The sequence below is a fragment of the Vicugna pacos genome, unplaced genomic scaffold (assembly GCF_048564905.1).
Source record: "Vicugna pacos unplaced genomic scaffold, VicPac4 SAC-SAT, whole genome shotgun sequence".
Classification (NCBI taxonomy): Eukaryota; Metazoa; Chordata; class Mammalia; order Artiodactyla; family Camelidae; genus Vicugna; species Vicugna pacos.
The window spans coordinates 42,048,070-42,068,984 of NW_027328721.1; the positions used below are offsets into that span (position 1 = coordinate 42,048,070).

The following is a 20,915-nucleotide window of genomic DNA, read 5'->3' on the forward strand; positions in this document are numbered from 1 at the left end:
CTCTCGCCCTCTCGCCCTCTCGCCCTCTCGCTCCCTGTGTCCTAACGGGATCCCCGAGTGGATCCCCCCCGCGAGGTCGACCAGCCGTCGCGGCTCTCTCTCTGTGTCTCTCTCTCATCGCGTCCCGAGTGGATCTCTGAGTGGATCCCCTCCCCCCACGAGGTCGACCAGCCGTCGCGGCCCTCTGTCTGTCTCGCCGCGGCCCGAGGGGATCTCCGAGTGGATCCCCTCCCCCCACGAGGTCGACCAGCCGCCGCGGCCCTCTGTCTGTCTCGCCGAGGCCCGAGGGGATCTCCGAGTGGATCCCCTCCCCCCACGAGGTCGACCAGCCGTCGCGGCCCCAGTGGATCCCCCCCCACGTGGTCGACCAGCCGTCGCGGCCCTCTGTCTGTCTCGCCGCGGCCCGAGGGGATCTCCGAGTGGATCCCCTCCCCCCACGAGGTCGACCAGCCGCCGCGGCCCTCTGTCTGTCTCGCCGAGGCCCGAGGGGATCTCCGAGTGGATCCCCTCCCCCCACGAGGTCGACCAGCCGCCGCGGCCCTCTGTCTCGTCGCGGCCCGAGCGGATCTCCGAGTGGATCCCCCCCCCCACGAGGTCGACCAGCCGTCGCGGCCCTCTCGCCCTCTCGCCCTCTCGCCCTCTCGCCCTCTCGCCCTCTCGCTCCCTGTGTCCTTACGGGATCCCCGAGTGGATCCCCCCCGCGAGGTCGACCAGCCGTCGCGGCTCTCTCTCTGTGTCTCTCTCTCATCGCGTCCCGAGTGGATCTCTGAGTGGATCCCCCCCCACGAGGTCGACCAGCCGTCGCGACCCTCTGTCTGTCTCGTCGCGGCCCGAGGGGATCTCCGAGTGGATCCCCTCCCCCCACGAGGTCGACCAGCCGCCGCGGCCCTCTGTCTCGTCGCGGCCCGAGCGGATCTCCGAGTGGATCCCCCCCCCACGAGGTCGACCAGCCGCCGCGGACCCAGTGGACCCCCCCCCCCCGCCCACGAGGTCGACCAGCCGTCGCGGCCCTCTGTCTGATGGCGGCCCGAGTGGATCTCCCAGTGGATCCCCCCCCCACAACGCGTTCGACCAGCTGTCGCGGCCCTCTCAGCTGCCCGTGGCCCGAGGGATTGTACTCTGTGTGCCTATGCGGCTTACCTGGCCTCCTGTGGCCCCAAGGATCTCTAGTTGACCGGGCGTCCTTGGTTATTGGATGATCTGGGTTGCTTCACGTCATGTAGGGATTTTTAGTTTGCATGCTTGGCTTAAGTATGTGTGTCTTTGTCTGTCTTTGTCTGTCTGTCTGTCTGTCTGTCTGTCTGTCTGTCTGTCTCTCTCTCTCTCTCTCTCTCTCTCTCTCTCTCTCTCTGTATGCGGTGTCTGTACGCATGCACGTCCGTGTCTATGGACTTTTCTTTCTTCGGGCGGGTAGGCGTCATTTGGCTTATTTGATTTTTTTTTTTTAAACTTTTCTTCCCCGTGTTCCACGGTACCATCGTGTTTATCTATTCTACATGTGGAGATCCCAGTCCCGTCCCACCGCCCTTACCCCTGACAACCTCAAGTTTGTAATCTGTCGGTCTGTTTCTGTTTTGTTAGTTCGTTCGTTCGTTCGTTCGTTCGTTCGTTTTTCTTTTGGAAATCTGTTCACCTAGGACTATAACTGTTTGTACGAAACAGATAGTAATAGAATCTCAAGCCCATCCTACCGAGAACAAAACGTTTCAAAGAGAAAGAAAGGAAGGAGAAGGGGGAAAAATAAAAGTCTCTATATTTTCTTGCTTCCCTCTGTCACTCCTGATGGTTTAGATGTCTTCTTTTACAATTTTGTGTTTATTCTGTTTGGAATGAACGGGAGTGATCACCTTTCCGGGGATGAGTGTCTCATGTTTGTACCGTCCTGCTTCTTCTCTATTTAGAGTAGACCTGTGGATGTTTCTTTTCGCATGGGTTGAGTGTTGCAAAACTCTTTTAGCTTTTGCTTGTCTGTGAAGTTCTTTACCTCTCCTTCTATTCTAAAGGATAGCTTTGCTGGATAGAGTATCCTAGGCTGCATTGTTTTGTTTTGTTTTGTTTTGTGTTTCATTCAGGAATTTCAATAGATCTTGCCAATCCCTTCTGGCCTGACGTGTTTGTGGAGAGAAATCCGCTGAGAGCCTTATGGGGGTTCCCTTGGAACTCACTCTTTGTTTTTCTCTTGCCTAAAGGCATTTAGGATCATTGCTTTCTCCTTGACTCTGACCATCTGGATTAGGATAGGTCTCGGTGTGGGTCTGTTTGAGTTCTCCCTGTTTGGCACCCTCTGAGCCTCCTGGACTTGGATATCGGATTCCTTCTTTAGAGCTGGGAAATTTTCAGTCATGCTTTCTTCAAATACCTTTTCGACCCCCTTGCTTCTCCCTTCCCCTTCTGGAACCCCTATTGTGCGTAGATGGGCACGCTTTCGATGGTCCCGTAGGTCCCTGAGATTGTTTTCGTTGTTCTTTATTTGTTTTTCTCTCAGCTGTTCTGATTGGGTTCTTTCTGTTGTCCTGTCTTCTGGGCCACTTATTCGCTCCTCGGTGTGATCTAGCCTCCTTTGGACAGCCTTTAGACCACTTCTCATGTCAGCCAGTGAGCTGACCAGTTCTCCTTGACTCTTCTTTAGAGCTTCGATTTCGTTTTTGACGTACAGTATACATCTAAACACTATCACTTGGAGTTCCTTCGGTACTTGGATCTCTCCTTTTTTGAAATCTTGATCTAGCAGGCCATCCGTGTCTATTTTGTGGATCGTGCTTTCAGGGAATTTCTCTGGCTCTTTTCATTGGGAGTGGTTCCTCTGCTTCCTCATGCTGCTCCTATCTCTCTGGCACTGTGGCTTAAGGAGTATCAGTTATCTATTGTGGTCCTTAAGGAGTTTAGGTATTTATCTAAAGCCTATACAGGAATAAAACTTTAAAAGGGGGGGAGAGGGAGAGGGAGAGGGAGAGGGGAGAGAGAGAGAGAGAGAGAGAGAGAGAGAGAGAGAGAGAGAGAGAGAGAGAGAGGGAGGGAGGGAGGGAGAGGGAGAGGGAGATAGAGGGAGACGGAGAGGGGGATAGGGGGAGAGAGAGAGACAGAGACAGAGACGGTGGGAGGGGGAGGGGGGTGGGGGAGCCGGATTTTAAAAGAATGGAGGAAAAAAAGGTTTGAAAAGAGTGTACAAGCAATAATAGAAGAGCAATTGGAAGCAGAAGAGCGATCGAGGTGAGACGTCTTCTAAAAGCCTTTAAAAAATAGAAAAGATCAGAAAATAAAACACAATTGTTTCAAAAGTAAATTTTTAAAAGGTAATCGGAAATAAAACAGACTTTAACAAGAGATAAAACACAGGATTTGAAAAGGAGGGAGAAAGAAAAGGTTTGAAGACACTGTGTAATCAATAATAGAAGAGTAAGTGGAAGCAGAAGAGCGATCGAGTTGAGACGTCTTTTAATAACCTTAATAAAAAGGAGAAAAAAGATCGAGAAACGATATCTGAAACCTGTAAATAATCAATAACAGGAGATCTAAACCAAGAGAAGAGAAAAAGGAAAGGGGGTGGATGTTTAAAAATAATAATAATAAAAAGATTTTCAAGGAAACATTTAAAAGGGATTAAAACCGTCAACGTAGACGACTGTTCAAAAGTCAAGGTTAAAAAGGTAACAGAAGGTAAAACCGATAGAAGAGAGATTAAAAAAGAGAAAGGAAAAGGAAAAAAAAAAAGGGGGGGGGGGGGACGTGTTCCCGGCACCGCGGTCGGATGCTGCGTTCCTCCCGGGAAGGAGGGTGGCTGGCTGGCCGCCCGCCCTCTCCCGGCCCCGGTCGTTCCGCTGCTCCGTGCGGCTGTGTGCTCCGACTCGGGTCGGCGGCGCTCCTCTCCGTAGGTGGGCTCGGGGAAGACCGTGGAACCGCCCCGCCCCTAGCTGCGTCCCAAAACTCGGCTCCTTCTTAGTCATGGTGGCGCGAGTTCTCTGAGGTACCGGGGCAGAAATATCCTATCTGCCTCGGGCTGTAAACGAATCTCAGTCCTGCCTAGAAGGCTGCGGAGCCCCCGGGTGCGGATTCGAGTCTCGGCCCCGCCCCCGCCCGCATGCTGCACGCCAGAGGCTATGGCGGCTGTGGCTGCGTCCCGCCTCTCTTCTCGCGAGAAGCGCCGGTGATGGCGCCGCGGATCTGAGGAGACGGAGGCTACGGCGCCCCTCCCCCCAGGGCACACCGGCCGTGTTGCTTTGCCTTTCTTTTCCCGTCATGTATGGGGGGGGCGGGTTGTTCTGCTCTGTATCCCCTCCCGGCCGCCGCCCCGGTCCTCCGCCCGGCTCGTGCGGCCTGTCCCGGCCCCTGGCTGCCGGCCTGCGACTCGGGCTGGGTGTCGCGGGGACCCTCTGTGCCCGTTTCACTTGGGTCGGTCGGTCAAGGGGTGCTCTGGGTAGATCTGAGGCTCGGGGGCGCCCCCTCCGTCCCGTCGGCCTCTCCGTTGGAGAGGGGCAGTTTTGGCGAACGAGCCCTATTCCTCCTCTGCCGCTCCCTCCCCGCGGGACCGGTCCCTCCCGCACTGTTTTGCTTTTTACTCTTTCTTTTCTCCTTTTCTCCTACCAGATTTTGGGCGTCTTTGTCTTTCGAAGAGGGCGGTGTTCTGTCGGAGTTCCGCAGGTGCTCTGATTGGCCAAGTGGGTCCGTCGATGTGAGTTTTGGTGTATTTGTGGGAGAGGGTGAGCTACCAGTGTCCTTCTACTCCGCCGTCTTGCTTCTCCGCGGGTTATTTTTGAAGAGTAGGTGCTGGGGATTGAACCCTGGGCCTTTATTTTTTGCATGCTAAGCACGGGCTGTACTGCTGGATCTCTAGGCCCTCCCCACCGCAACACCCCCCCCCCCTTTCCCACCGCCTCCATAGTACTCGATGAATCTCCTGACTAGATATCTATGCTTCCTTGGAATGGGGCCGTCCGTTTCTTCATCGGATGGATGGACGTCTGTGGATTCGTCTCGTTTCTCTCCACTGCGGTGGGTGGCATCGGGGCGTGGGGTGGGGTTGAGTGGCGTGGGCTGGGAACTGTTCTTCACGTGTAGAGGTGGAGCGGAGCGATGAGGATGGTGACTTTTTCCCCCGAGTGCTCACGCCGGGTGATGGAGGCCTGTGGTCTCACTTGGAAGAGGACTCGGGTGACTGGAACAGAGCCCGTGTGGGGTCGTTGTGGAGGGAGGAACTCCACCCCCCCAGCCCCAGCCCCAGCCCCAGCCCCGGCACTTGTACCTCATCGAGGGACGGTCGGCCGAAAACAAATGAAAGCTGTCAGAGGTGGAGGTGGGGGTGGGGGTGGGGGTGAAGGGGTGGGTGTGTGTGTGTGTGTGTGTGTGTGTGTGTGTGTGTGTGTGTGTGTGTGTGTCCCCGTTCCCCGTACCACAGTCCCTGGTCGAGGCCCCCCGAGCGGAGAAACGCACGCCAGGCCGTCCGTGCTCCTGGTTGTCCGGCCGCGTGTCCCCGCCGCCCAGAGATCCCGAACCGTCCCGCTCGCTCCCCTGCCGGGTGCCGTGTGCCACCTGCCTGTCGGCCGGGCGCTATTTTAGACACTGCGAAGAAGTCGGCCGGACGGCCGGGCCGGGCCGGGCCGGGCCGGGCCGAGCCGAGCCGAGCCGAGCCGAGCACGTCCAGGCCGAGGTGGGTGGTGCTGGGTTCGGAGGAGTGGGGTACAAGCGGGAGGCGGGCGTCGATGGAGGGGAGGGGGAGGAGGAGGGGGAGCAGGGATGACGATGGGCTGGGGGGCTTGGCGTGTGGGGTGGGGGTGGGAGGGATGGTAGCCATCCTATGACTTTCTCTCCCCACCCCGCCTTTGGCAAGTCTGTTAGAGTGACGAGGTTGTGCTGGTTTCTGGCTGGTGCACACCATAGTGATTGTGTTCTTCTTTTTCCTGGTCTTTTTCAGGAACCCTCGTCCCGAGGGACTGAATCTAGTGCCCTGTGCTGCGCGGTACGACCTAGGGGTCGAATCTGCCAGGAGAGGTCTTACAAGGATCTGGAGGATCCTGGAAAACTGCTACCATCCGGAATCCTACATGGATATTCAAGATCTTGCGGATGGATGGACGGACGGAAGACGGATCGAATGGAGGCCCCGCCCCATCCCCTGGACCCCTTGGCCCAGGAGGATCGTGATGGGTCTGGAAAGGACTCTTCCGACGAGGGTCTCGGGATAGACTTTCTCGGTCCGCGGAAGGTGTTTCTGCACAAAGAGGAAGAGAGGGGCGTTCTCGGCAGGAGAGCCCGAACCGCCTCCTTTCAGGGATCCGCTCCAGTCTGGGTCGGGGTCGGGGTCAGAACGCGACCACCGACGGCTCCCCTCCCTCGTCTTGGCTCTCCAACTTGGGAAACCCTCCTCCCTGCCCCCTCACCCATCTTCTCGTCAGCCTGCCTCCAGCTTCCCCGTGCCAACTACCTCTCTCATGCTGCCGGACTTTCCTCCCCCTTGGGCCGCCAGGAAGCTCTCCCACTCCTCCACGTGCTTTGGCTTGGAATCCCTGACAAACACAAGCGGTGCTGGAGGGCGGGGCCGGGGGGCGGTGGCAGAAGGACTCCCTTCATCTTATGGGAGCGACTTTTATCTCCATAGGTGGCGATTGAGAAAACACATAAAATCACTCAGAAGAATACCCATGTGTAGTCTCCCGGACCTAGATCCGTGTCTGTCTGTCTGTCTGTCTCTCTCTGTCTCTCTCTCCATTTCGCTATTCTGTGTGTGTGTGTGTGTGTGTGTGTGTGTGTGTGTGCCTTTCTGTCTGTCTCCCTTGTCTCTCTTTCCTCTCCTCTCCCCTCCTCTCCTCTTCCCTGTTCTCCCCTCCCTTCCCCCCTCACCCCTCCGCTCCTCTCTTCTCCCCTCTCCTCCACTCCTCTCCTCTCCCCTCGCCTCCTCTCGCTTCCCCTTCCCTCCCCTCTTTTCCCTCCTCTCCTTTCCTGTCCTCTCCCCTTTTATCCCTCCTCTCCTCTGCGCTCTCTCTCTCTCTCTCTCTCTCTCTCTCTCTCTCTCTCTCTCTCCCCCCTTCCCTTCCCTCCCTCCTCCCTACCCCCCAACCCCTACCTTCACAGGGCCTCATAGATTGCAATCGGTTTCCATGAAATGTGATGAAGAGGGAATGAAGTTTAGAATGATATCCCCATGCCATCGAAACCTTCTTCCCCAGGGATAGCGAGTTATTTGTGGTTGTGTTTGTTTTTGTTTTTCTTGTTGTTGTTTTGGGGTGCAACGAGGGCACAGGAGGCGTTGGGAGTGAGGGTGATGTTTCTCTTTCTGTCTGTCTCCTCCTTAGGAAGGATTTTAAGAGGAGGGAGGACTCACAGAAATCTACCATCTCGTCTCGTACTGCAGCTGTGTTTGAGCTTCCTATACGATCTGGGCGGAACACTCCCCACCCTCACCTCAAGCCGCCATCGCCGCCCCCTCAGCCCCCAGCACCCCCGTCCAGTCCCGCGCTTGGGGCGGTGGTTGGGCATGGGGGGATGTTGGCGGGGTGGTCGTTGGTGGGGGTTGGGGTGGTGGAGGAAACCGGAAAACAGACCACTGTGGCACGTGGCTGACTGGGGCTTCAGGGTGAAGGAGGATGAATAAAATGGCCGGAATTAGGCTAACGGATTGCTTCGTTTTTGGGCGGGGGGGGGGGGGAGAGGAGGGGAGGATCATTAGGTCATTCATTCATTCATTCATTTGCTTGGGGGGGGGTGTCATTCGGTTTCTTATGCTCGCCCTTAAAACGGTCGACTCTTCTGACTGACCGGTTGCTGCTCACGGTTCCAGGCCCGTTGTTGAAACTGGAAGCTATCGATCTTACTGTTTCTACTGTATTTCAGTCATTGCAAGTCATCATCGTGCTGGGTCTCTGAGTCCTTCTCCGAGGAGAAGGTCGGTCACGGGACTACTGACCTGACAAAATAGCCTGAGTGACCAAGAAGGCCACACCTTGAGTGCTTATGAGATAATGAGATCTAACCGCCAGCCTCTATAGAATGGGTCACCTGGGAGGCATCGTGACACCATGCTGAGTCTTCTGATGAGAAAACGATTCTGTGGATGGTGATCGATGCTTGATTGTTTGAGCTATGGCTCTAGAACCACCCCACCCACTCCATCCCCAAGGTGGGTACACAGTTTTGAAGACGCTAGCCTGCTGTGAATCCCCTTTGCCCGGCAGAGCGATAAAATGACCTCTTTTCTTCTAAGCTCCAAGACCTTGTCTCTGGATTCTTGGGCTCATCGGGGACGGGGGCCGATCTTTCGGCAACAAGCGTGCTTCAGAAACAACGGATGCCCGAGAAGGACACTCTGCCTCTCCCTCTTCTTCCGGGCCTGAAATGGGGAGGAAAAAATATCGCTTCCCCTGGAAGCCGGAGTCCAGAGCCCGCCATCCGGAGGGACTTCTGGCTTGGCCTTCTCCTGGGGTGGGGGGAGGGCACGCCACCGCACGTGTTCTTTGTCAACTCCCCGTTTCTCTCTTCTCGAGTTATCTCTTTGGGAAGGCTCCCACACTGGATGAAAACAGACAGACAGACAGGCTGGTATCTCTCCCTACCCCACCCTTCGCCCCCCAAATGACTGATCTTCTGTCCCATCAAAATCACCACTTGTTTTCCAACGTGGCTTTCTTGGATCCTGGAGGACTGACATCAACTTAGAGCCAAGATGGGCACAGAACTGAAGGACCTTCTCGGCTGGCCTAAGAAGTCTGTCATCGTGATGTGGGAGGTATTCTTCGAGGGACCTATCTGACTAAGTGCTTGACGGCCTTTTGGACTTTGAACCAACTTGGAGATAGGAACTAGGATGAGAGGGCCCCCGAAATAGCTCAGCAAACTCTTCTCCACCCTTAGAAGAGAGACAGACAGATAGACAGACAGACAGAGAAAGAGAGAGAGAGAGAGAGAGAGAGAGAGAGACAGACAGACAGACAGACAGACAGACAGTGTGTGTGTGTGTGTGTGTGTGTGTGTCTGTCTGTCTGCCTGCCTGTCTGTCTGTCTGACGGTCTGTCGGTCTGTCTGCCTGCTTATTGTAGGAACTCTCTGTCAATGGAAGTATAGTTGACTTACAATGTTGTGTTCATTTATGACGTACGGCATAGTGATTCACTTATTCACACACACACACACACACACACACACACACACACACACACACACACACACGTATACTTTTTCAGGATAGGTTATTACAAGCTATTGAACATAGTTCCCTGTGCTAGACAGTAGGACCTACTTGTGTACCTAGTTTGTATAGGGTGGTTTATATCTGCTAATCCCAAACTCCTGATTTATCCCTCCGCCTTACCCCGTTCCTCCACCCTACCCTGTCCCCTGTGTTAACCATCGGTTTCTTTTCCATGTCTGCGAGTCCAGTCTGTTTCTGTTTTGTAAATAGGTTCCTTGGAGTCTTTTTAAAATGGAGTTATTTATGTATGGATGGGTGTCTTGACTTACTTTCAGATCCCACCTAGAAGTGATGGCATAGGATATCTGTCTTTCCCTGGGTGACTGACTTCACTAAAACTATGGAACGCTTCACGCATGGGCGTGTGTCGTCCACGTTCAGGGGCCGTGCTGATCTTCTCTGGATGGTTCCCATGTTAGTCTATGTCCTGTGGCAGCAAGTGCTTTCCTTAGGGTTTTTGTCTCAACCTGAAAGCCAGCCCGGAGACTGAAGGTCTTCTAGTTGCCTCCACTATCTGCCTAGGACCCTCTCCACGAATGTTTCCCATTTTCTCTCACCCTTTTGCCTTGGCATCATTGAGTACGAAAACGCTCCGTCTCCTGAAGCCTTGCAGACTGAAGCTGGACAACGGGAGGTAAACGTCAGAGAAATGGCCACAACAGCTCCTGTGGAAACCATCCTCGGGCCTGTTTTCGGGGGAGCCGCTCAGAGAGTTGAGCCGAACACCCCAGGACATCATCAGAGGCATTTCAAACTGCTCGAGCCGTTTCGATGACCCCGATGTGTGGAAATCTCCTACCAGACTGACCCCCTACTCCCGGCCCTGAATCTGGTTTCTCATCTGCTCCGACGATTCACCTTTGTGCTGTACTTTGGTTGTCCACACAAGTGCCTCTTAGGCGATACCTGACTGCTTGCTCCCTAGGCCTAGCTTCAGAAGCCCATCGACACCACCGCCTCCTGAGACGAGATACTACAACGGCAACAGTTTCCTTGAACAGACCTGTTCTCAGAACTAAGAAACTGGGTCCATGAAACGCAGGCCCCCTAGGAAACCATTCCCTCCCTCCTGCCCCCAGACCGCACGCACGCACGCACGGACGCACACGCACACGCACACGCACAGTCAACAGCCCAGCTTTTAATGTGTAAAACTTCCAGGGAAGTTACAGAATAGGGAAATGTTGGGGTCCAGAGTAGGCTGCCCCAAAATGTGCCCGATGGATTATGCTGAATGAAAGGGACTTCACAAGTGGCCAAGGGGGAGGGTATAGGTCAGTGGTAGAGTGTGTGCTTAGCAAGCAAGCACAAGGTCTTGGGTTAAATCCCCAGTACCTCCGGTCAAAAATAAATGCATAAAATCGAATTCCTCTCCCCGCCCGCCCCCCAAAGTATACACTGCTGTATGTCAACTCTGTCTCAATAAAACTGGAAGGAAAAAAAAGGAAGGAAAAAAAAAAAAAAGCATGATTTAACAAAAGAAAGAAACAAACAAAGAAAGAACTGCCCGAGGCAAGAGGAACACTCTGTCCCTCCTTTCTGCCTCCCTGGAAGCAGGGGAAAAAGAATTTTTTTTTTTTTTAAAGTCTCCCATCCCAGAGGAATCTATCAAGTCAGAGGTCTGCTTCCATGCCCTTCCATGATTCTCAAACGGTTTAGTGGGGTTTACCCAGGTTAGGAAAAGGAGGGGACTCCTTTGGCCTGAGACCAGGCGAGATTCTCCCCCTCCCTCCCGCCTCCCTCCGTGCAGTTGGGACGGGGTGGCCTAAGGGTGGGGAAATTGAAACCAAAAAACAAAAGCCGTTCAACGGAGAGGAGCCGGAGGCCAAGTCAAAGGCTCTGACCTGAGCACAGAGCTTTCTGCATTTGAATGAAGCGATTGAACGAGGCCCTGCCGAATGGATCCTCCTGACGTCCCCGCCCCCGCTTCCAGGAGACAGTCCAGTCGATTTAGGACCCGATTTGGGACCGATCGGTGGAGGAGGCCTGGGCGGCGGCGGCAGTGGCGGCGGCGGCGGCGGCGGCGGCGGAAGCAGCGGCGGGGGGGCGGGGGGGGGGGGTGCGCGGGCGGGGGCGGGACCAACGGTCGCTCCAGCTCTGCCTGCCTGCCTGCCTGCCTGCCTGCCTGCCTGCCTGCGGGGCTGAGGCCTGAGGGCCACGCTGGTTCCTGCCACTCAGGGAAACTTGTGCGGGTGTTGCCGAAAGATCGCCCCCCCCAACCCCGTCCCTGACGAGCCAAATAACCCAGAGACAGGGTCTTAGAGTTTAGAAGAAAAGAGGCAGCTTGATTGCTTTGCTGGGCAAAGGGGACTCACAGCAGGCTAGTAGTGCCTTCCAAACTGTGAACCCGTCTTGGGGTTGGGGTTTCATGCTTCTGTGGACGAACAGGTTGGAGCATGAAAGGGAATCACAACAGGCGGGAGCATAAAAGGTGCTCATGATCAACAAGGGTCTCTGATAAAACTTCCTCCTAAATCTGGATGAGTGTCTGGTAACATGGGACCTCCTGGTGGTCTAGTAGGTCATCAGCCCGTGACCTTCTTTCTCTGGTCAGACTCACCCGGCGGCACCAGCGCCACGGAGGAACTCGGGGTGGGGGGGTGGGAGGGGGCTGGTCGTTCTCCTGAGCTTATCCTCCCGTGACTCCCTTCCTGGGGAAAGACTCAGACGTCAAACATGATTGTCAATTTGAACGATCAGAGGAAGGTCCAATCAAACAGTTAGAATCGACAACTTTAGCTGCTTTGAACAGTGGGCCTGGGGCTGGGAGCGGTGTCTGGTCAGTCGAGTTTGCTGATCGTTCTAAAAGCAAGCAGTAAGCATAAAGCCCAAAATTGGCTTAGCCTAAGTGCGGCCACTTCATGATTCCTCCTTCACTGGGGGCCGAGGCGTGGGGGAGGGCGGGGGTGGGGGACACGACTGAGGTGGCGACGAACTTCTCCGTGAATGCTCGGAGCCGAACTGCTCTCTGGGCCTAGGTCCAAAAAAGGCCTGAGTCTCAGCTATGACAGGTTCTCTCTCTTTCTGGGCACATGGACTGACTCGCCCCGCATCCTCCCATCCTGTCAGACCCTTCGGACACGCACCTCCACCCGAGGAGTTCTTTGGCCTCGTCCAGAAAAAACAAACACACGCACGAACAAAACCAACCGAGCACACAGAAACCCTGATGATCTCCTTGGACCCCATTCACTTCGGAGAGTCCCTCTCGTAGAAATCCCCTCAGCTCGATGATTTCACCATAGCCGCCTCCCTTTCTCTGCCGCAGTGACCCCCACCCCCACCCCCACCCCTGCGTGGGCCCTGTCCCTCTACCTATCAAAAACCAAACCCCAGGAGAAAAGAAAATCAGAATGCTGCTTTGAGCCACTGGATCTGTGAAAGGAACCAAACAGAAAGCCGAAATAACCAAACCAGCCGAACACCAAAAGCGAACAGACAGATACCCCAGAAAGAAGGGCACGCTGACCCTGGCCCCTTTCCTTCCTGGAATCAGGACATAACATACATCTACACCCCCCCCCCCCCTCCCCGGCCAGGGCCTGTCTTTGCTCAACCCAATAGAAGAGCATTTATGTTTTGCCAGTTTTCTGGGTCCTTCTTTGTTTCATAAAACTGAGAAGAAATACGTGTGGAAGTTCTCTCCTATGAATTGAACAGACTGAAGATCCTTTAAATAACCAAATGAGGTGGAAGTGCCAAGAGTACCATACGGGAACACACCGAGACACATCATCATCAAATTGACCAAAATTAAGGGTAAGGAGAAAATATTAAAATGAGCGAGAGAAAAGCAACAAATAACATACAAGGGAACTCCCGTAAGGTTATCAGCTGATTTTTCAGCAGAAACTCTACAGGCCAGAAGTGGGTGGCACAACATATTTAAAGTGATGAAAGGGGAAAAGTGACAGCCAAGAATACTCTACTCAGCAAGGCTCTCGTTCAGATTTGAGGGAGAAATCAAAAGCTTCACAGATAAACGAAAGCTACAAGATTTCAGCACCATCAAGCCGGCTTTACAAGGAATGTTAAAGGATCGTCTCAAGTCATCAAACCCTAAGAAAAGAGAACAAAAACATGACAGAGAAAGGGAGGGAGGGAGTGGGGAGAGAGAGAGAAAGAGAGAGAGAGAGAGGGAGAGAGAGAGAGAGAGGAGACCTACAAAAGATGGCTTTGCCTGTTTAGGGTCTTCCATTGTTCCTTATACATTTTGAAATTGTTTGTTCTAGTTCTGTGAGGAATGTCGTGAGTATTTTGACAGGGGTTGCACGGAACCTGCGGATTGCTTTGGGTAGTGTGGCCATTTTGATAGTATTGATTCTGCCAATGCAAGAGCACAAGACAGCTTTCCATTTCTTTGTGTCATTTCAGATTCTGGAGTATAGGTAACCTCCTCGATTAAGTTTATTTCTAGGCATTTTACTGTTTTTGACGCAATGGAAGTGTTTATCCCAGTTATAAAATTCTGGTTTTTAAAGTGGAGGAGGGGAAAAAAAAAAAAAAAAAAAAAGGAAAGGAAAGGCCACAAATGGCAAAATATCCTTCTTTCTTACGGGTGAATTGTATTCCATTCCGTGTGTGTATATGTGTGTGTGTGTGTGTGTGTGTGTGTGTGTGTGTGTGTGTGTGTGTGTGTCCCCTCTTTTTATCTATTCAAATATTGATGTGCACTTAGGATGCTTCCGTATCTTGGCCATTATAAATGATGTTGCTGTTAATAGCAGGGTGTGTGTATCTTTTTGAATTCATCCTTATTTTGCGGTTGGCTTTATTCCTTTGATAACTATGTAAGTTTAAAAAGCTAAAGCGCTAAACCTTCCTGGAAACAATGAACAGTACATATATGTAAATTAAAAAATATGTGTGCAGTAAAAAATTAAAAAATAAATACATGAATAAAAAAGAAAGAAAGACAAGGAAATTAGCTATCAAGCCATGAAAGACATGGAAGAAACTTAGAAGACATCTTACTAAATCAAAGAAACCGGTCTGAAAATGTTACCAACTGGACAATTCCAACCAAAGGACATCCTGGAAAAGGCAAAGCTCTAGAAACAATAAAAAGATCGTGGTATCCAGGGGTTTGGGGAGAGGGAGGGAAGGAGGAATGAACAGATACAGCGTGTGGGATTTTTTTAAGGCGATGAAATTATTCCGTCGGATACCATAGTGGTGGCTACATGTCATTATGCATTTGTCAAAACCCATAGAACGTACGACATCAAGAGTGAACCGTCATGTAAACTATGGACTTTGATTGATAATAGCGTGTCCATGTCGGACCATCAGTTTGACCAAATAGGCCACACTGATGAGGGATGTTGAGGGGAGGGGAGGATATATGTGTGGGTGGGGAGGGCTGTGTGAGAACTCTCTGTATTTTCTGCTCAATTCTGCTGTGAGCCTGAAACTGCTCTAGGAAATAAAGTCTATTAATCAAAAAACAAAAACAAGAACAAACACAACGAAACAAAACAAAACAGCCAAATGAGGTGAACCAGGATTCAGTCATCCAAAATGGAGCTGGACGGCCAGTGGGAGGAACTTGGTTACAGACATAGTCTTGTTTCGGGGAGGGGCACGTTGTCCCCTCCCTCTACACATCTTGAGTCCTCTGGGCTGGACTGATCCAAAAATGGACCCCAGACGGATCGTTGAGCAGGAGCGACAGGGAACCTCCTGTCTTTCATTCAAGCACTCATGTGTCCCCGAAGCAGGCAGCTTTTCTCCGTTTTAGGACAAGAAATCAGCCCTTTGTGCGAAATGGACCGGGCTGAGAGACTTTGGTTTTGGGTGACCCGTCTGTGAAGAATCGAGACGGAGTTTGGGTTTTGGGGGGGAAGCCCCTGAAAGAAGTCACGAGGTTGGTTGGTTTTCTCTAGGCTTCCGGGGCCTGAAGGCTCTCAGTGGGAGATCAGGGTGATTTCCTAAGTCCAGATGCAGGGAGGGCACCCTCCACGGAAGTGATTGATTTCCCGCTTTCAGGGAGACAGAAAGAAGAGTCTGAGGGTCCGGTCCCTCTTGCGTCTGCTGGCCGGCCCCTCGGCTTCTTCGGTCACTCTCATTTCTAACCTATCCGTGTGCCACGGAGGCACATACATGTTTGGGGTGGCCTCCCCTGGGTCCCGACACCGGCATCCATGGGGGGAGGGGGGGCATGAGTGGTCAGAACTGTATCAAGCTCAAGGGCGCCACCAACCGGTTTCAAAAACAAATCTGCCAGCAGCTGCTAGCTGCAGCCTTGTCGTTTCAAAGTTCCCGCCTTGCTCTTGTGGTGTTTTCTTTCGTTTCCCCTTCTCCACTTGCCCCGTGGGGTAGTCTGGTGACACACACTTCCAGTGCTTCTTTCTTGCATCTGTGTCTCCTGGGCTGCAGTCCTAAGAACCCCCCCATCCCCCCCCGGCCCCCCCCCAATAAGCTCGTTTCTTTACCCTCCACCAGGTCTCCTGGCTTGGGAATCTCGGTTCACACCATGTGTCTCGTGTCCTCTCTGAATTCATGGGCCCAGCCATCCACCCTAAGGAGACGGAGGGAGGGAAGGAAGGCTTTGACCTGGCGACCTTCCTTGCCGGCATTCTCCGGATTTCGGACCCTTCAGTGTGCCACCCGCCACCCGCCATACCACCCTCACCCTGAGGCCTAGCCCTCGGGGCTCCGTCCACGCGGAAACCTGAACGCGGACGGACGGACCTGGATGGCGGGCGGGGTGGGGGTGGGGGGTGGAGGGGCTTGCTTCATCACCGCCGGAACCGTGGAGGCGACCGAGACAGACGCGTCCTTCAAGAGGTGAAGGGACACGTAGCCCGGGCTAGGTCCGTGCCACGGCATGTGATTTGGCTCTAAAAAGGAAACCAGGGGCCCGTGGAGCCGAGAGACCTGTGGGAGACAGGCGGGGCAGTTTCTGCGTGCACATGACTCCCTGAAAGGAGCCAATCTGAAAAGGTGGCATCCTGTAGGGTACCGGCTCTGGATGACGTTCATTCTCAAAAGGGCAAAAGCCCAGAGAGGGTGAAAAGATGAGTGGGGTTGTGTGTGTGCGGGGGTGAAGGTTGTGTCTCTCTCTCTCTCTTTCTCTCTCTCTCTCTCTCTCTCTCTCTCTCTCTCTCTCTCTCTCTGTGTGTGTGTGTGTGTGTGTGTGTGTGTGTGTGTGTGTGTGAGTGTGCGCGCGTGCGTGCGTGTGTGTGTGTGTGTGTGTGTGTGTGTGTGTGTGTGTGTGTTGTGGCGGGGGGGGGGTTGTTGATGAATAGGTGGAGCACAGGGGACTTTTAAGCAGCAAAACTCTCCGGTAGGTAGGCCCACGATGGGATGAAAACCAACGTGTTGGGTATGGCATTCCCTAAGATGGGGTGAACTGAAAGAACCCTTCTGGGTGTCTGCCCCTCAGCCGAAGTTTAAAGTCCTTCCTAAAGCCAGAAGGTAAAGACCCCCGTGAGCAATCTGAGCGGCCATTGCTGAGGGGTAAGAGCGAGGCCAGTGAATCCAGTGAAAGACTGACTGACTGACGTGGGGTCCTGGGTCCCTCGGCTCGACCCCCTTCCCCGGGAAACCGAAGCCTTCGACGCAGGGATGCGCTTTGACACACTTATGTCTCATCAGAGAAGGTTTCTTCTGCCTGGCATTGTGTGACGGGGCCGAGAAACCCGTCCTCTCCTCCTTTGCATGAGGTAGCCGTCGCTCCCGCCTTGGCGCAGCGGTGAAGAAGGCTACCAGAAACACGGTTCTGCGTTTCTCTCTATACCGTGGGCGAGCGTCACGGCTTTTCCTTGCGTTTCACTATGCAGTCAGAGGGCATTATCAAAACTAAGCGTGCCATCCAAATTTTCCTTTTCCTTTTTTAAAGTGACTGTCAAGAACTTAGGCAGCATCGAGTGAAAACGTTGGGCACCTTCATCTCTTGGTTTGTATGGAGCCAGCTAGGTCATCAGACCCACATCACCATGATTTCTGAATTCTAAGATACTTTCCAATCCATGATATTGTACATTCCTGGGTCCTGGGATGTCATTCTGGTTGATCAGGTCAAAGGGAATGTGTCCCTCCGTAGCACTGATTAACACGTCAGCTTATTTAAACGACAACAGAGGAAATTCCCTTCGGGCGATATTCATTCCACACGCTCAAGGAAACCGATAGGTTGTGTGCCTGAGCCCACACAGTGTGACGCAAGAACGGGGTGGGGGTTGAGGGAGGGGGAACTCTGGCTAGTGTCCGGGACCTAACGGGAGATAGAGTGGAGGGTGATTTTTGCCCTTCTTCAGGGTCAGGGTGAATCGGCCCGAGGTTGACTTGTGCGCTCAGAAAGAGGGCCTTTATCGGATGCCCCGAGCCGACTTTTCTTTTCTTCTTCTTCTTCTTTTCTTTTTTCAGTTTTATTGATATAGGTTTGACATACAGCCCTCTATCAGTTTCAGGTGTACAGCACAATGATTTGACTTCCATAGATTGTGAAGTGATTATTAGGTAACTTTAGTGAACATGAAACAACGATATTTTAAAAGGGGGTTTAATCAACAGAACTGCTGTTTATGATGATCATCTATTCCTAAGAGAAAGGACAGATGAACACTCCAAAATGCAGGAAGTGCATAGGCACAGAATGATGAACAATCTTTACCCGTGCAGACGTTTTGACACCAGGATACGTGGAAAGCTGAAGTCTTAGAACATAGAAATATTTGGCTCTCCATTTGACCTGGAAATCTCCTTGTTGGAAAGAAGCTAATTTCTCCTCCTCATCCTCGTCCTCGTCCTCTTCCTCCTCCTGTCTTTTTAATTTAAAAAACAAATTTTTTTTTTAACAAAAAGTTTTTATCTTTTTGAAGGGGGGACGGGTCGTTAGGTGTCTTTATCTACGTTTTAAGTAATTATTTAGATTTATTCTACGTTTTCAGTGGTGGTAGTGGGGACTGAGCCCAAGGCCTTGTGCATGCTGAGCACGCACTCTACCGCAGAGCTCTACGCTTTCCCAGAAAGGAGCAAATTCCTAAACATAGAGCTGGATGAGCAGGTCAGCTTTTTGATCTCATAGAAGCAGCGGCCCTGTTCTCTGGGGGAACCGTCCTTATCTTGTCCGTCTCGACAACGTCAGAAACGTCTACATAGCTCACAATGGCCTGAGACTGAGGCCAGGGGGCTGAATCAGGTAGAACCTGAAACCAAATGGAAGAAACAAAAAAAGGGGGGGGGGCACGCGGAGGCCTTTTTAAACGTGCACACTGCTGCGAGGGCTCCCTCGTCGAAACTCTAATTCGCAGCCTTCTTAAGGAGAAATATACATCTGAAACGTCTTTTTTTCCACGCAGAGTTTAAAAGCTTTCACCCTCCGAGCCGAAAAACCTTACCCGTCCCATCGGTTCTTTCTAAGTGAGTGGGTTCTCTAGTGTCCTACGCGTCTGCTGGGAAACAAGCTGCTGGAAAACAAGCAACTAGAAACCAAGCTGCACCAACATTTCCATGAGCTTAAAATCTTACATTCACACTTAACTTGCTTAAAAATGCACACGCTTGCTTTGTTTTCATGTTTTACACAGTAGATGACCTAGAACATGCATGATGCTAAAGAAATTGTGTGAGGGGCAATCCTGAGATTGACCGTGAGGGCACAAAGGATGGCAGATATTTCCTTAGGGTAAAACAATGGACGGTCATGGGAAGCCAGATCAGCCATTAACAGAACTTGGTTCTGGCAGGAAAGCATGCGGTTTAACCCCGGGGAAATATTTGCTATCTCGAGATGTCCCAGAGGCAATCACAGGATATACGCTTAGAAATTTTGCATCCCCGGAGGAGGGTGATTGTTCCTGGAAGGGTTAGGCCTGAAATGAATCAGTTAGCCAGCAAGCAGAACTTCGTGCTTCTGGTATGAAATATCTAAAGCCCCACCTCTTTGATCGCATATCTTTTTTTTTTTTTTTCCCCCCCTGAGCCGTAGACTCCCAATAAACAGGCTGTCGACCAGGCTTTTGGCACTCTAGATCCACGAGACCTTGAGTCCCCTGGTCCCATTTTTGCTCTTTACTTTGTCTCTTTGTTTCTTAATTCTTGCGTCGCCCGTCCTCAGACACGGTCCCGAACTGCGCTGGACGCAGCACCCGTCCTACCCGACTCATGAGTGACCTATAGTTTTTAAATGAAAGCTACAAAGTCTCTGGTCATGTCGATCTGCTGGTCTCGTCTGTATGAGACAGGGCATTACCTGAGTTTCAGAGACATACACAGACACACACAGACAGACAGACAGACACACACACACACGCGCGCGCGCGCGCGCACACACACACACACACACACACACTCTAAAGGGAAAAAAGAACAAAGAAAGAGAAAGAGAAAGAAAAAGGCTCAGGGGAATAAAGGATTCGCTTGCTCTCTGTGACATGACCCAGCAGACCTAGTTGTCACAAGACAGGAAGCTCAACTCTCCATGTTCACATTATGTGTTCCTGAGCTTTCTTGCAGAAAATTCTCATGCATTTCTTTCCCCTCACGGAAGTCTTCTCTATTCCCCACAGAGCCTGGGGCGATGGCTCTGCACCCTGGAGGCGCCTGCGGCCGAGCCAAGATATTGGATGATTTGTGGAAGTGATCAGTGATCCTGAGACAAAGCCCTTCCTTTAGGTAGAAAAGCAAGTGGCCCCTGCTGCTCAGGGAGCTGGTGCTCCCCTTCCCCCCCTCCCGTCATGCCACCTTCTCCTTTGTGCACAAGCTATCGCTTTCGCAACAGAGCTTGGCTTGCCTGAGAGTCTTGTGGAAGCCATCCTCATTTCTATGGTACTGCCATCCAAGGATCTGGAAAGGGCCCAGTCCCATGTATGCATGTAGGCACGTGTGTACGTCCCCGGCTTGTAGGCCTGACGTGTTTCTCCCTCCATATACACTTGCCAGAGTTCATTCATGAAAGAGCTCTATGGAACTGGTTTTCAAGGGAACATGCAGGCAGGGAATGCGAACAGGAAGGAACCCAAATGTTTTCCTTCAGGTTGACATGATCTGGGACAGATCCTTCCATCCAGAAAACCAAATGTCAAGGGATTGGTCTCGTGAAAAGAGCCATGTCTTGATTGTGATGAGCAGCGTTCGAGGTGAAACTTTTTGCCTCCCTAGGTTTACCCCGAATCCTTGAAGTTCCTGTGGGTTACCTCTGTCATGAAATGTGTCAGCCAGAAAAATAAAATAAAATAAAATAAAATAAAATAAAATAAAATAAAATAAAATAAAATAAAGAGTCTGGGAGCGATGGCTGGCTCGGTCTCAAGTCTCAGGAAGTGTTCACATCCCAAGCAGTCCTGGGGGGTAGTGTGTGTGTTGGGGGAGGGGGGAGGCGGCCCGTCTCTGAAAAATTGGTGCCTCCTCCACGTAGTTTTTGGTCCCTTGCAACTGGAGCGTCTGGCGACGTCCCTGGAATGTTTAGATCGTTTCCAAAGAAGATGAGATACGGAAGCGTTCGTTCCTGGCTCCATGAGTCGAAGGGGACGTGCTTTGATATCCTTCTGATAGGAAAGACTCGAGATCTGTCAGTGTGTTGGCCGACATGACTGGTATACCTTCGGAGGACGGATGGACCGACAGACAGACAGACAGACAGACAGACCGGAATACACACATACTTACTTACTTACATACGTACGTACGTACATACGTACATACATACGTATGTGCATACATACATATATACATACAAGTAAAATAAAATAAAATAAAATAAAATAAAACAAAACAAAACAAAACAAAACAA

At 52.2% G+C, this 20,915-nt stretch overlaps 1 non-coding gene across 1 annotated transcript; it reads right to left on the reverse strand.

Annotated features, from left to right (window-relative positions):
* Window positions 1-9,512: 9,512 nt before the first annotated feature.
* Window positions 9,513-9,621, reverse strand: LOC140692284 (U6 spliceosomal RNA). Its single transcript, XR_012067854.1, has one exon. It is a non-coding gene; the product is annotated as a U6 spliceosomal RNA (small nuclear RNA).
* Between the last annotated feature and the right edge of the window lie 11,294 nt (window positions 9,622-20,915).